Source organism: Pecten maximus, chromosome 8 (assembly GCF_902652985.1).
Source record: "Pecten maximus chromosome 8, xPecMax1.1, whole genome shotgun sequence".
In the NCBI taxonomy this organism is placed as follows: domain Eukaryota; kingdom Metazoa; phylum Mollusca; class Bivalvia; order Pectinida; family Pectinidae; genus Pecten; species Pecten maximus.
In genome coordinates, this window is record NC_047022.1 from 10,409,537 (window position 1) to 10,422,740 (window position 13,204).

A 13,204-nucleotide genomic window follows, 5' to 3' on the forward strand; every position below is an offset into this window, starting at 1 on the left:
GTAATTATTGTTTCTTTATATTATTTTAATTGTTGATTTGTTCTGAAATGCTTAATTTTTTTAAATGGTAATATCCATAGCTAGAACATTCATTCCGGGGCCAACTCATACCTCACCAACCCCCTCCCTCTGCCAATGAGGTTATTTTGTAGAAAAATAAAATTAGTTGTAGTCTTGTTACACAGGGTCAGGTCAACTTAGCTTTTGAAAACAGGAAGGTAAATTCTACCTATTACAGATTATACACACCTACAATGTATAAGGATTATTGCCAGCAAGTTTTGTCGAAATTCCCTCAGTAGTTTTGGAGTAGTAGCTGGTACATGGTTGTGTCTACAGATGGACAGACAAACTGATTCCAGTGTACCCCTCTAATTTTGTGGTGTGGGGGAGGGGGGTTGTTGGGGGTTTTGGGGGTTGGGCGTATAATTATATTAATACAGTGTTATATGTGATATATGTTAGTACAAATCTATTGACAGGCATTTGAATAAATGAGTTTTTTCTGATGGTGACTGTGGTAGTAATATCCATCTAGTGTATCTTAATTACTTAATGGCACCCGTACATAGAACTCAATTTAACATACCTTGCTGAATTAGCATTACTTATCCTACTGAAATCGTCCGAGGTCGACACACCCACAAAGGACACATTTTCCTCATCTTCCATTTTGAATGAATTTCATGTCACAGATATTTTTTTGCTGTAAACGATGATTTTTTTCTCTCTCACAGGAATGTTAATAAAACCAGTTCAATATCCAGTATGATCCATAATGGCCCACACACAATCTCAAATCTATTGAAAATTATAAATCTACATCACAATGTTTGAGAAAGAGATTAATTTTGTCAAGCACAGTGACACTTAAGTTTCTGTGTAACCTGAATTTCTTTACTTACACCGGTCTATACTAGGTTACTACACTGTCTGAATTTCAGTTTAACTCTAAAATTCACTCAACCATGTAAACAAAACATTTAGATACTTTGAAGTGAAGGTCCTCTCCAGTTGAAATGTTTGGTTAGTTTTAAGAAAATTATCTTCAGTTTAATTAATTTTTTTCTGAAGTGTATGCATGACCATGTGCTTTTTAAGATTAAATAGAATTTCTATTTTAAGATACAAAACCAGCTTGCTGTCTTCAAATTAAAAAAAAAATCATTTAAAGATGATTATGTATCTTTTTCATCACGCAATAAGTTGACAAATATCACTGGGAGACACGAATGTACTAGTTTTTTCATATTTTCTACTAATTCTGAAATTGTCACCAATTTTACCAAAAAAGAACTAATTTAACCCGACTCAGTCCATTTTTTCAGCAACATGTCTAATTATGATTTTTTATGGCTATTTTTCGACGGTCAAAGCTAGTTCTGTGAATCATGTCTAATTCTATGAATTTTACACTATTTATTTCATGACTATCTAAATGTTTCTAAAAGCGACGATTTCTAATGGATTATGACGAGAATTCCCCCGACAGTCTATCAATGTCCGACAGGGTCTATTTTTGTCATCACTGACACTAATACTGCTTCCTTGAATCTAATATTGACGGAACAATCCAGTTTTACGGAACACGACGAGTATTCGTGAAAAATCGCGTAAAAAGATACGACAGGACGAATATTGCGAGATTCGCCTCGGGCGGTTCTGTCGCGCGGCGATACCAGCACTGCCAGCCGTAAACTATTTTACCTGGACAGCAGTCATCCGTGACCACCGAGCTCCGCGGCTAGCCCCCCGCCTTGGGAGCGCTCAGCCGTGAAGCGGTCCTACCATTACCACCTATACTTACGATGTCGGTACAGACTCAAATGATACAGATAATTCGTTCCTCCACAGTTAACAAAATTATCGGAAATAAATACAGTGCATTTAACTAGATTTCGTACGTCTTATTTAAACATTCCTATTATGACCGGAAGGTGATATAACATATCTAAAGATGATAGGATATATTTATGCAATGAAAATATTTTGAGACGAGTTCCATTATCTATTTATATGTAAACATATGGAAAGGAAAATATTACGTTCAAAATACATCCAACAGTATTACTGTATTAGCCCAAGTATTCATAAGATGAGAGATCTAATGTGTATATGTAATACACAATTAATGAATGTTTTCTTTGTTTATTAGAAAATTGATGTAACTTTCGTGCAAAAGACAGAAATTTGCTTGTATATCAAGATAAATTACACTTTGACTATTTTGACAAGATTTTTCTAAAGAGGGATTTGCATGGCGGCCGCCAACAGTCAAATTCATTCGATCCACCACGCATGTAATTGTTACCTTACACCCCTATTTTGTATCGATTTCAAGTGGAAAACTGACCTGTTTCTATACGTCCGGTACTCATTACCTATGGTCCCTGTTTTTACAGGTGAACTAGGCCTAATTCACAAATTGCGATCTCGATAAGGTGCCTCACCGTCATGTTTTTAACCGCCGGCTGATCTCTTGATCACACCAGATGTATGAAGAATTTTTTTAATAGAATGAATATTAAAGTACCAGTGCATAAACACTGTGGTTATCATTTAATATGAATGACATAATTTAAGTAAATGTATTGCACCTGCTATTATTTAATGATGTAACGTGTTCTCCTGTATAAAGAGATATAGATATGATTGTCCATCACTATCTGTACTATTGTATTAGTGTCTATGTATATGTCTACTTTCCAATGTGTCTTGTAACACAAGGAAATGTTTCTATAAAAAGAATATGAATCTGAAACCATGCCCTACGCCAGACATGGTATCAGGGCTAGGGAAACTTGGGCTACGAGCCAACTTAAGTTTTCAGGGAAAACGAAACTCACTGAATTCAAAAAAATAATCTGTTTGATTTTAACAAAATATGTATTCCCTATAATATAAACGTAGTTCTTAACAAAATTCAAGCTCAATTTATGAACAACCTGTAAAAGTAAACCTTTGGGACATATTTTATTAGCATAGTAACAAAACGCGTCAACTCGCATGCAATTATCGGCGCATGCCGTTTAGAACGCCAGACATCACAGACACCTGTGGTGCAATGACAGGTGTGTCGAGCTTGAGACCGTCATTTCTCACCTGGTTATTGTTTAGCGGTATACTAACCCATTCATAGTTGAGTATACATAATTCTCCGAACATGTTTGTATGTTATGTACGACCACCTCAACTTTACGACCACCCTGCTATTACGGGGACTTTTTTTCAGTCCCGATTTTTTTCTATATATATCTTTGTATTGGTCGCTTCACTATTACGACCACCCCGATATTCCGTATAACGACCACATTGGGAAGTCCCAACGACAACTAATTAACGTTAATTACCCCCACAATTACGACCAGTTGGTCGTGTCTAAAAATTTACCTGGTGTGTAGCGAGCCGTGAAAAGCCTAAGTACGGTAATGCATGTCAAACTGGCCATTGGCGTGTGTATACGTTATCATCGATCTTTTGTTAAACTACTGACCAGTGTAACGACGGGTAAGTAGAATAGCTATTAATCTCTTCGCACTGACCGGAAGATAAAATAAAAATCCAGTCATTCATTGTTCGTAACAAGCCAGCATGTGCTGGGTTTTGGTTTGTAGTCCTTTGTTTACCGTTACGGGTGATCGCCCTGCCTAGGTGGCGCTATGACGGATTAAATACACAAGTGATCAGATTATCTTTCCGTACATTTGTTTATTAATTATGGTATAAAAATAATTGATTTGTGACTGTTGGTCGTTTTAAGACCAGATTACATACAGGTGAGTAAAATAAACATCATAACGTTTGATTTTTTCCCGGTCAAGCGCAAGTGTTAACAGCAATCTCGATGTTTTTGTATCAATGCACAGGCGTCTGAAGTTCTGACAATAAACTGAGATATAATACCATATAAAAAAATAAGAGAATCTACTATAAAAAAAGAGAGTTTTTTTATAGTAGATACTCTTATTTTTTATATGGTAATATACTTCAGTTTACTGTCAGAACTTTAGACGCCTGTGATCAATGCAGAATAGGGTCTGTAGTGCATAGGTGTTATTAAAACATGTTTGGTTTCAAATATTTCAGTAGAATTATGCTATTCTTACTAACTTCATTTCGATCTCTTGACATATAGAGTGGTCATAGCAACCGCTGTGAGATCTTAGCCCCAGGCATAAACCTGTGCAGCTTTGTTTTTGTATCGGTACTCTGGTTTTCTAGAACAAACTAATTTCAATTTAATCTAAGTTTAGGCCTTATTTTGATTTAAAATGTTCATTCAACTTAAGCCTTATGGCTCATAAGCATACTAAAAGGTAACATCATACAATTTACAATCTTTATTATATATACGACAAATTAATAAGAGCGCCGAACCCGAGCGAAGCTCTCTAAATACTGGAAAACGGTACCTCCAACAAGAGTTGCCTCCCTTCCCATACATACGAACAAAGAAAATCGTATGGTCCAAAAAACCGGTACCGGAATGGCTCAAAACCGGATGTAGTATTCCCATGGGCAAAAATCTTGAACAATATCAACACCAAAGTCTCACTATAGTGTTTAAACATTATTTATATATGAATTTTGTTCCCAGATGAAAAATTAGTAACAAAACAGCGGTATGTTTTCGCTTTTATTTTTATCATGTCGTCCGTAACCGATCGGGAATTACCGAATGTCATCGTCTCCATTCACGTCTGACCTAGATACATTGTACACAACAAGACATGCGAATACGTTGGAATTAAACTCAGTATAGGGTCCTTGTAATTATTTTTGTATGTGGTTCCAGTCTGATCTGATCAAAGGTAGGCATTTGCCGATAACACTGTGTTATGATCGATTCTATCGTAAATATTTAGGCCGCCTTGTCGATTTATTTTCTCAGCGTTAACGTTAGGCTTATGACAGGCACTTGATTTACATTGTAAACAATAACATGCCGAAAGACAACTAGGCTAGGCATATGCATAGGAAACAAGTGCCTATCGGTTACGTCCCAGCTTTTTTATTGTTAGTTACCGATGATACGATGTGTCTGACTCGCATTGTTTATTATAATTAGAAGAAAGTTATATTATCTACAGCACATGGGGCTAGTAACCATTTAAAATGTCCGAGTCTAGATTCTAGTATAGTATATAAAGCCCATGTGATAACCCTAGATTTTTATCATTTATGAAATGCAGGCTTAGTACATGTGTAGTTAGTCTACATTAGTCAGCAGAAATAAACATAGATCAACATGGCACATATGTAGGTTGTACCAAGAACAATGATTGAATTTTAAATGAAATTTATCCGAAAAATAATTCTTTGCAATGTTTATAAAATAATTGTCATATTATACTGTTGAGAGTATTATAGATCAGATTTCTATTGCTAAGTATAGTAACTGTTTATTTCACAAAATATTGCCTGAAATTAATAAAAAGGAAATTTAAAACAATCTTTTGTACTCAATGTCAAAACATACAAGGACTGTTTTATTGTGTGTGTTCTAATTAGGTGTTTGAAGTTCCAACACTTCGCCAATGCCTGGCATGTTCTTAAATGACCCTGGCAGTTAATAATATAATGAGGCTAAATTTAGAGGGACATTCCTTCTTTCAGATATCAGAACCATGTACATTTTTTACTGATGAAATCCACTTTTGAACAGGGAAATAAATAAATGCCAAAATGTACAGAAAAATTATGAATCCTGCAAAAATACTGACTGGCTTTCAAGTAAAAAGTGATATTTTGGTAGGAATAAAGAATTTTTAGGACTTAGAATTTGGAGAACTTACAAAAGGAGAGTTAATTACCCTGCGAGTCAAACTGTTTGATTTATGTAAATTAAAGATTCAAGATTTACTATTTGGGAAAAAATCATATTTTCTAATAAGTTTAATTTTGATGACCTAACCTTTGAATTTAAACTAATGATGGAATCACCCTTTAAATGAAGTAAACCAAATTTAAACCAAATGTATTACAATGTTTATGAACACATGTACATGTACAGTGTAATATGATTTAAACCTTATAAACAACTGCTGTTAATTTCCAAAGCCTGGAAGATTATATAATTGCTATAATTATTTTGTAATTAATCATAATTACAAAAGGAGAGTAATTGTCTATGGTGTTGACTCTTAGTAGGTTTAACTTAAATTTGCTACAAATTCTGTTTTAGTGGAGACAAGAGAATACATGTACTTACAATCAAAATTAATTAACTCGAACTATGATAACTCAAAAACACTGATTATAAATTAAAGTATATCACTGGTCCAAGTCAAAATCTTTGTTTTTATAGTAATAAAATATATATAAGATAATTCAAAGTTTGACAACTCGAAAAACTTTGATATAAATAACTAAATTTAAACTTTCAACCAGATATTACAAAATTGACAGAACATTATAATTATATACTGATGTAATCCCAAAGTTGATTCATATTTTATTTTTAAAAGCGCACAATGTTAACTGTTAAGTGAATTTCTTTTAAAAGTTCTCTATAAACAGATCTTCAAATCATATGTTATAAGTACATGTCCTCGGTCCAAAGCGGTTTTGCCCAAAAATGAGTTGAAGTGACTGAATAACAGTTCAAAATGTTCTATATTCCATTCCAAATATATGGTAGAACCAAATATTACACATGGTAGCTAATAGAAGGATCTTCAATTCAAGTCCTTTAAAATTGATATAATTTAATGCACCTTGGGTCTGTAGTTTGTTTTGTTTAAGATGAGGGAACCCGTGTTATTAGTTAACTCAATACAAAAACAGAAATTATATTGAATATTGCTATTGGAAATAACACAAACTTTAATAGAAGTATCAGAATGGGATATCTGTGCAATAGTATATGTTTATATATTTATGTACATGTGTATATACATATATATTGAATAAAACTTGTAGAAACTTTGTGAATCGATTAAATATATATATGTATATACATGTATATATATATTGGCACTACATGTATGACTGATCCACAGTGCCCTGAGTAGTGGGACCAAAAAGCGTAAAATTGACAAAACTTCTAAACTTCCAGATATGAAGAAATCAAACATATCCTTCATGGATGAAAGAGACTTGATTAAGGTACTTTTCAAAATATTAGATTTTTTTTTTTTACCACAGGGTGTCCTGTTCTGTTACCCTATAGGGATGGGTTATAGAAATAATTATTTAATTCATATACAGAAATCACACTTTTTGGCCTTATTTAATTTGTTCAATTAATTTATTAAATAAAAGCGAGTTTACAACCATCACTACAAATATTTAATAGCAGTGGCGTCAATATTTGTTTAAAGTCCACATTTGACAGTGTTATTGAGTTGCATGCTGTCAGATCTAGATTGAATTGAAACTGGTGAGGGTACTGATACAATCATACTGTTGTACATGCACCTATACTGTACATGCACCTATCCATCATTTAGAGGATTTTTTTCCAGGTTCACCTATTTTTGGGTAAAATAAAAATACTAACAGGGAATTTTGTAAAGTTATGTTCAGATTCACTTTAAACTGTGTTATAAAAGCAATATTAATCTAATTGAAACTTAAATGTCTTTACAGATTCACATATTTTGGCCTCAAAACTGAATTTTGAGAATTTTCATCCAAGTTCAGTTTTCACCCTATCTCAATGTCTCGCTGAACACTAGGTTACTGATATTATTTAATTACTTGAACACTACTCCATAAATTGAAAGATGTTATTGATAAAGCGGGAAAGATGAGATATATAATTCTGTATAATTCTTGTTATATAAGGCCTTTTGATGACTTATCATGGCCTTGTGATTTTCATAAATCTGCTAATATAATGAAAAATGTACATATATATTACATAAACATATATACACGTATACAAGTTACAATTAGATTAGCTGTGCTCTTCCAAGGCTTTGCCTTCATTCATATTACAATTACTTTATGTATCAGTAGATTTATAAAAAAATAAATAATGTTGGAAATAACCATAACAGTAAGGTTGCAAATGTTATGACATTTCTGAGCGACAATATCGAATAAATGAGTGAATGGAGTTTACAATACACCATGGAGAAAGTTAACGGACTTGGAGGGCGCATTAGGGATGGGGGGGGGGGGGGGGGGGGGGGGGGCAACGCACTCGGAGAGTATGGCGAGAGATACAAGCATGAACTTTTTAGATCCGATCTCGGAGAGACATCCATATCTAATCTATCTTAATTAATTTTTGCATGTTCAACAATAACTTATCTATTGTTGAGGGTAAGTGGTTTCAGCGAAGAACTCGAGATTTGTTCAAGCTAAGGCACACTTATGACGCGAGTGTAGACGAAAGATCGTCGTTTACGTTTTCGCTACTAAAAACAGCTAGACTGACAGTCTCGCATATACAATAACTAAAACCTAGAAACTGATAGGAGTGAAAACAAAATAAGGTTAAGCTGAGATCTAGAACGTGCTGTAAAACACAATTTCAAGTACTATGATATCAACATATGTCATTCCGTCGCTAGCACGTACGAATCCATATTTACTGATCATTGGGTATAAGAATATGATTCACGCATAGAAGGTGTTTAATAAACAAATAAAAATTATGTGAAGAAATGACTTCATATTGGTCATACTATACACAACAAAATATGCCCAGTTTTATTCAGAAAGGTCGATTTAAACATGTTACATGAAATGCATACATATAACCTCGGCGTCCATACAAATGTATGGATAGAGGCAATTAGATTAGCACGCTACAAAATATTTATCGCTTTGTGAATGTCTCATCGCTGTTTTCTGAGGAATGTTGATGGAAATGATATATCGTGTAAAGATGCATTAAAAATGGCAAAATACATGTACCATACATTTTATTCATTTTTTTTTTCATATATAATATACATAATGAAAAAAAGTTCAACATTCAGTAAGATATATACTATTATAGCTCTGGTAGTGTTCAAGATCTTTATTACTTTGAGAGAATAAGCTCATCAGTTTAGAGTGCAACATACAAATGTATTGTTGTACAATATTCACAAAACCATATGTATAAAATTTCCTGTCGCAGTTGTACCGAGAGAATTATATATATGTACAATTCTTATCCATGTATGTTAATACATTGCGATCCAGGTATTTATATCATCTTAAAGACGACTTCCACGATGATCATGTCAGGTTGTCAGCCGACCATCACTTCGCCATTGAAATGGTCTTTGGTAAGCTGCGGGTAGTTCTGGCTAGGCGGTGGGGTGCCGTAGATCGTGAGTTCGAGGCCCGGTCAGGACAGGAGTCAAACAGTTGTCTTCCTTCGTCATTCGTGTTGCTAAGTTATATACATATTCAGGTTCAACCGTGGAACGGCTAGTTCTATATTCGTTACATCATAGTTTCATGTCTTTTTAATTAATGTAATAAATATGTGTACACTTGAACATATTTCATTGAGTTTTTAATTCTATCCTTTTCTTATTAGCAAGCTTGATATACAAAACGTGTATTACAGCTCGGATAGTCAGTGTAATCCATTGGTAATTACAATATCCATTTATATATAATCAGAGACGTATATCGTTGATATATAGGTCTCTGATGCAGGCATCTGTTTCAAAGAAGTTTGACTTCGAGGTTCGGCAAATAATAAAAAAGTAAATATTCGACAATAAACGTAAAACATAACAATATGGACCTTCTAAGTCTTATATTGTAGGACTAACATACCTATACTTATACTATACACTAGTTCATCCCAATAAGAGGGCAGGGATTTACCTGTGTTCCAACCTAAGGCAGGAAGTCAACCAGTAGGTTCAAATTAGAAATGCCCCAGGCTTTGTAATCAGCAGATCTCCAGGTGTCCTTGTGTAGTGGATGACAAGCGCTTTTCGATACATTATTCTTTCTTTTATTAATCGTAAATTGATACAGTCTATAGATATAAAATTTGCATCAATTGAATAACGATAAATATTTAGTCGTCGTATTGTGAATGTAATACTTTCATTTTTTCATATTATATTGATACGAAAGCCTATTCGGTTTATTTTGAAAAGCAAAATAAAAATATGTCTCTCGTTAAAACGCGATAATTATCTCGTGAAAACACGTAAGTTATCCCATATTTAAACGCGATATTGATCTCGTTAAAAACGCGTTAGTTATCTCGTTAAAACGCGTTAGTTATCGACAACTAATTCGTTTTAACGAGATAACTATCGCGTTTTAACGAGAAAACTAACGCGTTTTAACCAGGTACATATTTTCATTTTGCTCTTCAAAATGAACCGAATAGGCTTTCGTATATTGATGTAAATGCAGCACTTTTAATATAAAATTAAACTGGAACAATACTCAGCCAAAGGTTTTAATCATATCATCAGAGACTTATATCGTATGTGGTTTCAGAAACATAGATATACACATACTTGCCAACTTTCCCGATTTAGTCGGGAATTTCCCGATCTCCAGGCTCCCTGCCCGTCTCCCGATCGTATAGATAAAACAGGGTATTTTTCCGATTTTGGAGAATATGTCTTGATAACCCCGTAAGGAGCCCCTATTCATCTTGTTAGTTTCACTTAGACCTAATATACAATCAATTGAGCGTTTTTATTAAGTTTTTTGTAAATTACTATAAGGTTTGAAAAAAGTACACTACGTTACATGGTATATTGCGAACTGGATACAAACCCACTTGTAATTGACATAGATATAAAGATGATTAATTATTGGTCAAATATGATTATATCAAAAGAAAGTAAATTGAATGTTGTAATGTATAATATGTTATATCATGTATTTATTAATGAAAATAGAGTTGTTCCATACTTAGGTTTTATACAAAATATTTTAGGTTCCATTGACCACTATATTTTCAATTTAGAAAAATTCAAAAGAAATTCTTCATACATACAATGTATCTTCGATATAAGCCCCAGGAAAAAATGCTTATGAACACTGACATTAAGCATAAATAATATACATACACGTTTTTATATATTTATTCATATTAGTTTTATAATGACCCATGATTGGTAGCTAGGAAGTACAGTGATATATACTTTATATCGTATACATGTAGTGTTACATTCACAACCATTCGACATGTCTTTTAAAATGATATATAGTTTATGCATCAAAATATCTTTAGGCAAAATTGTATATAATTACTTCGGCGCTTAAAACATAAGATATATATTTTCCTTACTTATTTAATTCTCCAATACTCCGGGTATATAACAGAAGGATCAACTTAAAAACACTTGGACGTCTGTAATAATTAAGAAATAATTAATGACGAATCGTGTATTGTTACAGAATATACAACGAGGACGAGGATATTTTGCAATTAGATTAAATCCTTCGAAGATTTCAGTCTGTTTGCTGCAGGTTTTCTATCAGGTGTCCTGATCGCATGTCGTTTGGATGATGTTCCAAAAAAGGTATTGATATTATCAGACGACTTATCCCAGGTGAGTATTAATACTTGTGGGAAAAAAAGAATTTTGTTGGACCGTCGGATTTTCAGTAGACTACACCTTCTATAATTAATTATTACCATCGATAGGCGTGATCAAGAGATCAGCCGACTGTATCAAAACATGACGGTGAGACACCTTATCGAGATCGCAATTTGTGAATTAGGCCTAGTTGACCTGTAAAAACAGGGGCCATAGGTAATGAGTACCGGGCGTATAGAAACAGGTCAGTTTTCCACTTGAAATCGATACAAAATAGGGGTGTAAGGTAACAATTGCATGCGTGGCGGATCGAATGAATTTGACTGTTGGCGGCCGCCATGCAAATCCTTCTTTAGAAAAATCTTGTCAAAATAGTCAAAGTGTAATTTTATCTTTATATACAAGCAAATTCATGTCTTTTGCACGAAAGCTACATCAATTTTCTAATAAACAAATAAACATTCATTAAGTGTGTATTACATATACACATTAGATCTCTCATCTTATGAATACTTTGGTTAATACAGTAATATTGTTGGAGTATTTTGAACATATTATTTTCCTTTCCATATTTTCGTCTCAAAATATTTTCATTGCATAAATATATCCTATCGTCTTTACATATGTTATATCACCTTCCGGTCATAATAGGAATGTTTAAATAAGACGTACGAAATCTAGTTAAATGCACTGTATTTATTTCCGATAATTTTGAACGAATTGTCTGTATCATTTGAGTCGGTACCGACATCGTAAGTATAGGTGATAATGGTAGGACCGCATCACGGCTGAGCGCTCCCAAGGCGGGGGGCTAGCCGCGGAGCTCAGTGGTCACGGATGACTGCTGTCCAGGTAAAGTAGTTTACGGCTAGCAGTGCTGGGATCGCCGCGCGACAGAACCGCCCGAGGCGAATCTCGCAATATTCGTCCTGTCGTATCTTTTTAGGCGATTTTTCACGAATACTCGACGTGTTCCGTAAAACTGGATTGTTCCGTCAATATTAGATTCAAGGAAACAGTATTAGTGTCAGTGATGACAAAAATAGACCCTGTCGGACATTTATAGACTGTCGGGGGAAATCTCGTCATATTCCATTAAAAATCGTCGCTTTTAGAAACTTTTAGATAGTCATGAAATAAATAGTGTAAAATTCATAAAATTAGACATGATTCACAGAACTAGCTTTGACCGTCGAAAAATAGCCATAACAAATCATAATTAGATATGTTGCTGAAAAAATGGACTGAGTCGGGTTAAATTAGTTCTTTTTTTTTTGTAAAATTGGTGAAAATTTCAGAATTAGTAGAAAATTTGAAAAAACTAGTACATTCGTGTCTCCCAGTAATTCCGCTTTCACTTTCAAAAGAGCAATGTGTTAAAAATTCAGCAGTAAATTGCTGTTTTAGGATATATCATAATTAACATCAACAACTGTTTATTTCATTTTCAAAGAAGTGTGATAAAAAGTATTTTTTTTCTATCATAATCATATTATATAGTGGATATAATCACATTCAAAAATTGTAATTGAAAGCTACAATGAATAGTTAATCCAAAAGTCCCTTTCTTTCCACATACTTTGATCGCTGTAGCACAACGCATCACTCCATGTAGTTTATGTCGTTGACTGAAGGACGGCATTGATTATCATTTTCTATGTTTTTGAAGCTAGAACATTTGCCTTTCGCAAGGCATATTTTTATTTCAAGAAATAAGCGAGGTAGGACATTGCACG